The 11,861-nt window shown below is 43.5% G+C and overlaps 1 pseudogene; it reads left to right on the top strand.

Moving 5' to 3' along the window:
* Positions 1-254: 254 nt before the first annotated feature.
* On the top strand, positions 255-10,748 carry LOC146626069 (E3 ubiquitin/ISG15 ligase TRIM25-like; annotated as a pseudogene).
* Positions 10,749-11,861: the final 1,113 nt, after the last annotated feature.

Raw genomic sequence — 11,861 nt, forward strand, 5'->3', positions numbered from 1 at the left:
GGGATTTGGTCAGCAGAGTCCAGTTTATGGCGGTGTCAGCGCCGCTTTCTCTGGGAAGAAGAAGCGGGCGGGGTAAACAGCTGAGCCTCTGGCACGGGAGCCTCCGTTGAGCCGAGGGGGGAGGCAGAGTTGCTGTGCAATGGCGGAGAGGCTGGGGAGTGAAGCGGATGGCGGGCAAGCGAGGAGCGAAGAGGCGAGAGAGTGAGCGGCCGAAGATTGGCCAGTGACGCCCACTCTCCGCGGCGAATGCTCCGATGCAGGAGAGGCAGCAGGCGGAAGAATGCGGCGTCCCCGAGGCCCGCCCAGAGCCAGACGAGTCCCTGCGAAGACGGGCTCACGAAGAGCTGCTGTTTTGCCCTAAGCTCCTTTGTCCAGCAAAGGAGCGCTGCCTCCTGCCGCTCAAAATGTTCCGAGTCCGCTGGGTCCACAACACGGGGTCAGTGGTTGCTATGTGGGTGAGAAAAGGAGGACGCAAATGCTGGACTCACAGGTAGGTGAAGGCTGGTGTTTATTATCATGAGCAGGTGAACCGAACATAGGATGACTGGCTGAATCGAACACAAGTAGACCACATTAATATCAACATCAATGACACGACGCTGAACAGAGAGAAACCGACGGTTTAAATACACTGGCAAATTATGATGATTAGGGACCGGTGAGAAGAAAGCTGAAAATAACTGAACTAATAACACACAGGAAGCAAACATGAAAACAGGAAATGTGAACAGGTCAATAAACTGAACATGAAACTGAAAACCCTGGGTGAACACCCAGGAACCCTGACATGCATCAAGATGTGCTGTGTGTAGCTGCTGCATCGTGGTCCAATTCCTCAATGAATATAATACAATGCCTTTTATTTTCACGTTTTATTGATGCCAAGGAACCAGAAAGTGGACCCTCTCCACACTCCCCGTTGATGTAAAGGGGGGCTATGTCAGTGCTGTGCCTCCTGAAGTCAACAATGACCGCTTTTGTTTTCCGCTTTGCGGGCCCACATTACACCGGTTTTAGAATCGCTGCATTGGCTCCCCGTGTGTTTCAGGATCAATTTTAAAGTTCTTTTATTGGTTTTTAAATGTCTTAATGGTCTTGGGCCTTCTTATCTCTCAGATCTGCTTTTACCATATGAACCCTCGCGGACCTAGAGGTCCTCTGGTACTGGCCTTTTGATTGTCCCTAAATTCAGGACACATACTCACGGAGAGGCAGCGTTTCAGTGGTATGGTCCTCGTCTGTGGAACAGCCTGCCGGAGGACCTCAGGGCCGCAGAGAACGTACATGTTTTTAAGAACAGGCTCAAGACCCACCTTTTTAATTTAGCTTTTACTTAGTGTTTATTTATTTTATGCTTATTTATTCTATCCTGTTATTCTATTATTAATTTAGGCTTTACCTAATATTTATTGATTTTATTCTTATTCATTTTTTAATCTTCTTACTCTATTTATATTTATATTTATATTGTATCCCGTTCTTATTTATTTGATCATTTTACCCTGTATATATCCTATTGTGGCATATCTCCAGTGTTTCCTCGTAGGGCGCTCTCTGCACCGGGGCTGTGATCGACCGTGGCTGCTGGGTCTCTGGGGGTCCTCTCAGCTTGGCTGGGGGGCTCCTTTGCCTCCCTCCTGCTGTGTGCCCAGCCTGGAGGCTGCGGTCTGTGACCGGCTCCTGGTGCAGATGGCTCCCTGTTATAGTGTTTCCTCACTTGGCTCATGCGAACCCAGCCCAATTTTTACTCTTTAAGTGTGCGCGCGTGTGTGTGTGTGTGTGGGGGGGGGGGGATATGTGTGTATTCACATCATTTATGTTAATGAGAGTGTGGAGAGTGAGTTGGAGGGTGGGGTGGGCTGCTTTTAACTATGTAAAGCACTTTGTGCTACATTTTTTGTATGAAAAGTGCTTTATTAATAAAGACTGATTGATTGATTGATTGATTGATTGATTGATTGATTGATTGATTGATTGATTAAACAACGTTATCACTCAATTAACAAGTATGTGGTGCAATATTACTTCCTTCTAAATAACAATGGAGCGTGGTGTCCACTAACTGCAGGAGGACCTAAATTAATTGAGAAGGTTTACGCTGTACGCCAGCTTACAGAAGCTTAGAAGCACTAAATCAAGACTTGGAATATGACTTCGATTGAGACTCAAAATATAGTTTACTCAAAAGTATTTTTGCACAAAATACAAAATGCATGTTAGCTTGAAAAGTTAACAAATTGACAACAGCTTAAAGAAAACAATTATCAACTGTAATAAAGAAGTAAAACTTTTAATAAAAACCTTTTTTCGCACGCACGAGATTGGCACGTGCGTGCTTTTTTACTTTTTCACTTTTTTAACATTCATCATGACGTAGGTCCTCTAATGATACTGAGCAAAGGTTTTCTCTAAGGTGCAATAAAATCTTTTCTTTACCAAACACCACTATGTTAAAATTCTAATAATGATTCAATTTAGTATTCAGTGCTTGAAACTTACATCAGTTCCTGACCAGATTAGAGCACTATTTGTTTTTAAGAATGATTTCTTAGTTTGCTACACAAAGAAATCTGTCTAGAAACTTTTTCAGTACAAGTTTATTATTAACAGTCAGAGCTGAAGCCGCTCCTCTTACTGGAAGGCAATAAATTCTGTTTACTCCCCTTGCTGTTAACTTATTGGTGCTGTTTTTTCTCAGAGATCCTACATCTGTTTGCTGTGATGAGGAGCTGAACAGTCCTGTTCACTGCATATATGCATAACATATGGCATAGAAACTGAACATTTAACAGTGTTTCCTGAAAACCCTCTCCTGTCTGATCATTTCCTGATAACATTTACATTTACAATAATTGATTACACAGCGGTGGAGAGTAGACTTTATCAAAGTAGATGTCTTTCTGAAAGCGCTGTAATCCACCCACTGTTATCATCTTCAATGCCCTGTACCAACATAGAGCAGAGCAGCTATCTGAACGCTGCTCCAACAGAGGTCGATTATCTTGTTAATAATTTCACCTCCTCACTACGTACGACTCTGGATACTGTAGCTCCTGTGAAAACTAAGGTCTCTAATCAGAAGTACCTGACTCCGTGGTATAATTCTCAAACACGTACCCTAAAGCAGATGACTCGTAATCTGGAGAGGAAATGGCGTGTCACAAATTTAGAGGATCATCATTTAGCCTGGAGAAATAGTTTGCTGCTTTATAAGAAAGCCCTCCGCAAAGCCAGAACATCTTACTATTCATCACTGATTGAAGAAAATAAGAACAACCCCAGGTTTCTCTTGAGCACTGTAGCCAGGCTGACAAAAAGTCAGAGCTCTGTTGAGCCAACAATCCCTTTAACGTTAACTAGTAATGACTTCATGAACTTCTTCACAAATAAAATTTTTATCATTAGAGAAAAAATTACCAGTAATCATCCCACAGATGTAATATTATCTACAGCTACTCTTAGTACCATTGATGTTAAGTTAGACTCTTTTTCTCCAATTGATCTTTCTGAGTTAACTTCAATAATTACTTCCTCCAAACCATCAACGTGTCTTTTAGACCCCATTCCTACAAAACTGCTCAAAGAAGTCCTGCCATTAATTAATTCTTCGATCTTAAATATGATCAACCTATCTCTAATGATCGGCTATGTACCACAGGCCTTCAAGCTAGCTGTAGTTAAACCTTTACTCAAAAAGCCATCTCTAGACCCAGCAGTCTTAGCTAATTATAGGCCAATCTCCAACCTTCCTTTCATATCAAACATCCTTGAAAGAGTAGTTGTCAAACAGCTAACAGATCATCTGCAGAGGAATGGTTTATTTGAAGAGTTTCAGTCAGGTTTCAGAGCTCATCACAGCACAGAAACAGCTTTAGTGAAGGTTACAAATGATCTTCTTATGGCCTCTGACAGTGGACTCATCTCTGTGCTTGTCCTGCTAGACCTTAGCGCAGCATTCGATACTGTTGACCATAATATCCTATTAGAGCGATTAGAACATTCTGTAGGTATTACAGGTACTGCACTGCAGTGGTTTGTATCATATCTATCTAATAGACTCCACTTTGTTCATGTAAATGGAGAGTCCTCTTCACACACTGAGGTTAATTATGGAGTTCCACAGGGTTCAGTGCTAGGACCAATTCTGTTTACATTATACATGCTTCCCTTAGGCAATATCATTAGAAGACATAGCATACATTTTCACTGCTATGCAGATGACACCCAGCTCTATCTGTCCATGAAGCCAGATAACACTCACCAATTAGTTAAACTGCAGGAATGTCTTAAAGACATAAAGACCTGGATGGCCGCTAACTTTCTGCTTCTTAATTCAGATAAAACTGAGGTTATTGTACTCGGCCCTGAAAAGCCTAGAAATATGGTATCTAACCAGATTCTTACTCTGGATGGCATTACCTTGGCCTCCAGTAACGCTGTGAGGAACCTTGGAGTCATTTTTGACCAGGACATGTCTTCAATGCACATATTAAACAAATATGTAAGACTGCGTTCTTCCATTTGCGCAACATCTCTAAAATTAGAAATATCCTGTCTCAGAGTGACGCTGGAAAAATAGTTCATGCATTTATTATTTCCAGGCTGGACTACTGTAATTCATTATTATCAGGATGTCCAAAAAACTCACTGAAAAGCCTTCAGCTAATCCAAAATGCTGCAGCAAGAGTACTGACAGGGACTAGAAAGAGAGAGCATATTTCTCCTGTTTTGGCTTCCCTTCATTGGCTTCCTGTTAAATCCAGAATTGAATTCAAAATCCTGCTCCTCACATATAAGGTCTTAAATAATCAGGCCCCATCTTATCTTAATAACCTTGTAGTACCATATCATCCTATTAGAGCCTTTCGCTCTCGCTCTGCAGGCCTACTTGTTGTTCCTAGAGTATTTAAAAGTAGAATGGGAGGGAGAGCCTTCAGTTTTCAGGCCCCTCTTCTGTGGAACCAGCTTCCAGTTTGGATTCAGGAGACAGACACTATCTCTACTTTCAAGATTAGGCTTGAAACTTTCCTTTTTGCTAAAGCATATAGTTAGGGCTGGACCAGTTGACCCTGAATCCTCCCTTAGTTATGCTGCAATAGATGTAGGCTGCCGGGGGATTCCCATGATGCATTGAGTTTTTCCTTTCTAGTCACCTTTCTCGCTCACTATGTATTAACAGACCTCTCTGCATTGAATCATATCTGTTATTAACCTCTGTCTCTCTTCCACAGCATGTCTTTTATCCGGTCTTCCTTCTCTCACCCCAACCGGTCGCAGCAGATGGCCGCCCCTCCCTGAGCCTGGTTCTGCCGGAGGTTTCTTCCTGTTAAAAGGGAGTTTTTCCTTCCCACTGTTGCCAAAGTGCTTGCTCATAGGGGGTCATATGATTGTTGGTTTTTTCTCTGTATCTATGAAGCGCCTTGAGGCAACTTATGTTGTGATTTGGCGCTATATAAATAAAATTGCATTGAATTGAATTGAATATCTAAACCAGAGCACAGGGAACAGACTCACATTTTGTCTGCTGTAAAAAGGAGAAAATAACTGAGCGAGGACTTCAGCTTGACAAGGAGAGGTTTTCCTGTTCAATCTGTTTGGATCTACTGAACAAACCAGTGACTACTTCCTGCGGACACAGTTTCTGTAAGAGCTGTATTTGGAGCCACTGGGATGCAGAGGATCAGAAGGAATCCTACACTTGTCCTCAGTGCAGACAAGCCTTCATGTTGAGGCCAGTCTTGGGGAAGAACACCATGTTAGCAGAGTTAGTGGAGGAGCTGAAGAAAGATGTACTCCAAGCTGCTCCTCATCCTCAGCATTATGCTGAACCTGGAGATGTGGCCTGTGACGTGTGCACAGAAAGAAAGCTTAAAGCCTCCAAATCCTTTCTGCAGTGCATGGCCTCTTACTGTGAGTTTCACCTTCAGCCTCACTATGAATCATCAAATTTTCAGAGACACAGGCTGGTGGAAGCCTTGGCAAAGCTCCAGGAGAACGTGTGCTCTGTTCACAGTAAAGTGAAAGAGATCTTCTGTTGCAGCGATCAGCAGTGCATCTGCTCCGCCTGTGCTGTGGAGGAACATAGTGGCCACGACACAGTATCAGCAATAGCAGAGAGGGCAAAGAGGCAGAAAGAGCTCGGGCCGAGATGGCAAAAAAATCCAGCAAAGAATTCAGGGCAGAGAAAAACACATGAAGCTCCTTCAGCAGCAGATGGAGGCCATCGATAGCTCTGCTGATAAGGCCATGAGGGACACCCAGATCATGTTCAACCAATTGCACCGATTAGTGGAGAAAAGAAGCTCTGACGTGCAGCAGCAGATCAGATTCCAGCAACAAACTGAACTGAGCTGGGCCAAAGAGCTTCAGAAAAAGCTCCAGCAGGAGGTAACTGACCTCCGAAGGAGAGATGCTGAACTGGAGCAGCTCTCACGAACAGAGGATCATGGCCAGTTTCTCCTCAGCTACGCCTTACTTTCAGGACTCAGTGAATCCACACATTCAGCCAGCATCAACATCCATCCTCAGAGCTACTTCCAAGAGGTGACAGCAGCTGTGTCAGATCTTGTAAATAAACTGCAGCGCATCCTGAGTCAGGACTGGTCTGAGGTCTTACTGACTGAAGGGGAGACTTTGCTGAGACCAGAACAGCACAAGACTTTAGTCAAGCAACAAATGCACTTGGTGCCACCACCATCCCTCCAGCCTCCAACAAAGTCCAGAACCTTAGTGAAACAGCAACCATGTTTGCCACCACCACAATCTTTTCTGTCACCAGTAGAGCCCACAACCAGAGCTGAGTTCCTCCAGTATTCAAAGAGAATCACCATGGACCCAAACACAGCACACAGAGAGCTGTTATTATCTGAGGGGCACAGGAGAGTAACATTTGGGTATACCATACTGTCATATTCAGATAATCCAGAGAGATTTAGAGAGTGCGCTCAGATTCTGAGCAGAGAGATTCTGACTGGTTGTTGTTACTGGGAGGTGAAATGGAAAAGATTTGTTTCAATAGCTGTCGCATACAAGTGTATTAGCAGAACAGGAAGTGATAGTGAATTTGGATACAATGACAAATCCTGGTCATTAGAGTGTGACTGCAATAGTTATAAGTTCCGGCACAACAACATTGTTACTTTCCTCTCAGTTCCTCAGTGCTCCAGAGTTGGGGTGTACCTCGATCACAGTGATGGTATTCTGTGCTTCTACAGTGTCTCTGAAACCATGACTCTCATTCACAGAGTCCAGACCACCTTCACTCAGCCCCTACATGCTGGACTCTGGGTAGATATTTCTGGATCTGCTGAGTTTGTTGAGCTTCAGTATACATGTGGTGTCACTATTTATGTCAAGATAAATTTCAGAGTTCCTCTGTCACTAACTGCTGAGCTGTTTCTGCACTTCCTGAGCTTTGAATCGCACCATAAAAATCTTTATCTACAATAACCCATAAACACTGAAGCTGAAGCAGCTAAGTCACAGTAAAAGCTTTTTATTTGATCTTTTCATTTGATGATCTGATTGTGTAAAATAAATCAGAGTTTATTGTGGAACCTTGAACCCTGGTCTTAGATGACAGGATGATCCGTGGCACAGCATATACAGTAAATGGGAAACTGAACGACATGTTTGAAATGTGTTCCTGTTAGCTAGTTTAAAGCTGTTTCTGCTGCAGTCCTGGACACAGAAAGAGGTGTTTGTGTTTAAACTCTGTCTCCCTCTGCTGTTGTAAACCCACCAAATACCGTCTGCATTATTCAAATGCAACAAACCAACATACAGAATATATTTTACACAAATGTCATTTCTATTTTTGATCTACATTTAAAAATAGAAAATAAAATAAACATGAAGCAGATGCAGGTGTGTATTAAACATTTAGCGATTTTAATGATCGATTAAAATCTTTATTAAAACATAATTAGAAAAATACTTGAAAACATCTCAGACTATTTTCTTTCTTTTTGGTTGAACTCTGATAATGCAAACTTAACAAGCTAAATCCAATCGATCCAAATATTTTACTCAACAGTGTAGCAGTGTCTAAGGCAGGGGTGCCCAATCCCGGTCCTCGAGAGCTACCGTCCTGCAGCTTTTAGATGCATCCCTACTCCAACACAGCTGAATCAAATGAATGGCTTGTTATCAGGCCTTTGCCAAACACGATGGCATGCTGAAGAGGTAATCAAACCATTTGATTCAGCTGTGTTGGAGTAGGGATGCATCTAAAAGCTGCAGGACGGTAGCTCTCGAGGACCGGGATTGGGCACCCCTGGTCTAAGGTTTCCATTCACATGCACAAACCCAAACACCAATCCAGGTCTAGGAATCTGCTGCTGTGATTCTGATCGAGCCATGTCCTGGGAACAGATCAAGCAGGCTCAGAGACCTGATAGGAGTAATTTACTCACGCTGAGTAACTACTGTACCCAGTTCTAAAGTTCAGTACTGGGATTGCTGACTGTCTAAAATAGACTGAGCTCACATAAAGATTCAGACCAGCACATGGAGATCTACTGATTCAGAAGATTCAAACTACCTAAAAAATGCTAAAAATGAGTTTTTGTATTACTTTTTTTTTTTTAGTAATCATCAGTATAAAAGACATAAGATATAAAAATTAGAATATAAAGATATACAACAAAAACACGGAAGAAACAAGAGCATTCAATAGCAGAACTCCCCTGAATGGCGGGGGCAATACTAAAACTTTTATCCAGGTCATCATAGTCTAAAGAGCTTGGAAAGAAAAGTGTCTGGACTTCTTTAAGTTGCTTGAAGACAGGTGTTTAGAACTGAAGAAGCTTCTCGGATGAGAGGTGAAACATCTTCAAGCAACTTAAAGAAGTCCAGATGCTTTTCTTTCCAAGCTCCTTAGACTAGCTAATATAAAGTTTTTATTGATTTTGACAGATATATGTGGACAGTAGGTGTTATTCTGAGAAGGAAAACCCTTCAAAAAACAGACTGATGTAAATATCAACACTTCACCGAGTTCTCTTGATTCCTCAGAGGCATCTGATGGAAGACAACACACTGCCCAGTAGACCATTTAACATTTTATTACTTCTAGAATCGAGATGACACGCTGCCACAGATCTCCAAATGGTGGTGTGCCCTAACAGTTTTATTACAGAAGCTCTCTCATTCTAGTCTAAACAACAGTGTCTCAGTAACTTTCCAGTAGAGATGGTCCCCTCTCATTTGCATTTTCCCAGGCAAGTGTAAAAGAGAGTCTGCAACTTTCTACTCCCCAAGGGCACATGGTCTCATGCCTTTATCTTTCAGGGCTGTGTCCACTTAATACTACACTATATAACTTTATAACACATATTAATAAAAAAGCATAGCATTATTGAAGCACTGAAAATTTATTTATTCCCAACACTGAGCAGTGCGGGAGCCAAGGCAATAGGAAAATATAACAGTTAAGGTTATTATATATATGTATCACAGTTACTCATATTTTGTACATAACAACGGTACAACTTCCAGTTGCGCCATAAGTTAGCCGCACCGACGAGAGCTCCAAGTCATCACAGCAAAAATTTCCTTATTTTGTTTTATTTTTTTAATTATTTTTTATTATTATTATTTATTTTGTACTGCTTGCTATTTCTGTGTGCACAGCTCTGTCATATACTCGGTATGACAGACAAACCCTTTTGGAGCTACATTCGTCAGCCAGTTCGGACTTTACAGCAGGTTTTGACACCGGGGACGCTCTGCTGCCTGGGATCCTTTGTTTACTTGTGCGACGCAGAGGGAAAGCAAAGAGGGGCAAACATGCTGGACTTTTGAGCCGAACCCGACAGATAAACAACAAGCCACCTCTGCCCAACATCCTGCTGGCGAATCTTAAGTCTCTGGAGAACAAACTTGATGAGCTGTGTGCACGGATTAAACATTAAAAAGACATCAGAAACTGCTGTGTTCTGGCCTTCACAGAAGGCTGCGCCATCACGCCGGATGGTTTTCTGTTTATCGGGGAGACCGAACGAAGGACTCAGGCAAGAAAGGGGGAGGAGGGGTGTGCTTTATGGTTAACTTTTTGTGGGCTAGAGATGTGTGTATCTTAAAAACGTACTGTTCTCAGAGCCTCAAGCTGCTGACCATTAAAGTCAGGCCTTTTTACCTCCCGAGGGAGTTCAGTTCAGTTCTCAGGTCTTCAGGTCCTGCAGGACTGCTTTGACACAACTGACTGGCAGATATTTGTGGATGCAGCTGATGGCAACATCAATGAACTCACAGACTCTGTCATTGGATATATTGGAAAGTACATGGATGATACCATCACTAAAACCACCGTCCACATATATTCAAATCAGAAACCCTGGGTAAATAAAGACATTCGTGCCAAGCTAAAAGTGCGGACCTCTGCCTTTAACTCCGGGGATGCTGATGCATATAAAGCAGCATCTCTCGCAGATAAGCTCAACAACTTCTATGCTCGTTTTGATGCAGACAACAGAGAGCAAATCCTCTACCCTCAGGAGGACAGTGAGGCTGTAACTCTAACTCTGAAAACAGAAGCTGTGAGATGGACCTTTAAAAAGGTCAATCCTCACAAAGCTCTGGGATCAGACGGCATCCCAGGCCGGCTTCTCAGAGCGTGTGCCGACCAGCTGGCAGAGGTGTTCACCAACATCTTCAACCTCTCCCTAAGGCAGTCAGTGGTCCCCACGTCCCTCAAAGCATCCACCATCATTCCTGTTCCCAAAATCAATGGTCTCTTGTCTGAATGACTACCACCCTGTTGCACTGAAGTGCCTGGAGCGGCTGGTCAAAGGTCACATCTGCTCCTCCCTCCCTGACACACTGGACCCTCTTCAGTTTGCCTATCGGACAAACAGAGCCACAGAGGATGCCATCGCCCTGGCAACGCACACCACCCTCACTCACCTGGAAAAAGGGAATACATATGCAAGGATGCTCTTCATCGACTACAGCTCGGCATTTAACACCATCATCCCCTCGAAACTTGCCACGAAGCTCGTCGACCTTGGGCTGGAAACACCGATCTGCAGATGGATTCTAAACTTCCTCACAAACAGGCCCCAGGTGGTGAGAGTTGGTAAGCACACCTCCTCATCACTCATCCTAAACACAGATACGCCACACGGTTGTGTGCTTAGCCCCCTCCTTTATTCCCTGTTCACACACGACTGTGTTGCTAAACACGAGTCCAACATCATCATCAAGTTTGCAGATAACACAACCATCATAGGCCTCATCACAGACAACGATGAGACAGCCTATAGAGAGGAGGTGATGGCGCCGTACGAGTGGTGTCTGGAAAATAACCTGACTCTCAACATCAGCAAAACTAGAGAGATGATAGTGGACTACCGGAAACGACCAGTCAGGGAGCACCAGCCCATCCACATCAACGGTGTCAAGGTCGAAAGGGTCAGCAGCTTCAAATTCCTTGGCGTCAATATCACCGAGGATCTCTCCTGGACCCTTCACACAGACACTGCTATCAGGAAAGCTCGCCAGCGACTCTACTTCCTGAGGAGGCTGAGGAAGTTTGGCATGAACGCAAACATCACCTCAAATTTCTACAGGTGTGCAATCGAGAGCTTGCTGATGAGCTGCATTACATTTTGGTAGGGAAGTTGCTCTGCCAGCAGCCGTAAATCACTACAGAGGGTGGTGAAGGCAGCAGAGCACATCTCTGGCACGAGGCTTCCTGCCATTCAGGACATTTATCTCCAGCGATGCCTCTGTAAAGCACACAGCATCATCAAGGACCACAGCCACCCAGCACATCAGCTCTTCTCCTTGTTTCCATCTGGCAGACGTTACAGGAGTCTGTCTGCTCGGACTACAAGACTTAAAAACAGTTTCTACCATCA

This window comes from Diplotaxodon limnothrissa, linkage group LG9 (genome assembly GCF_057381915.1).
Source record: "Diplotaxodon limnothrissa isolate DT_005_m linkage group LG9, D_limnothrissa_male_GT1.1, whole genome shotgun sequence".
NCBI lineage: Eukaryota > Metazoa > Chordata > Actinopteri > Cichliformes > Cichlidae > Diplotaxodon > Diplotaxodon limnothrissa.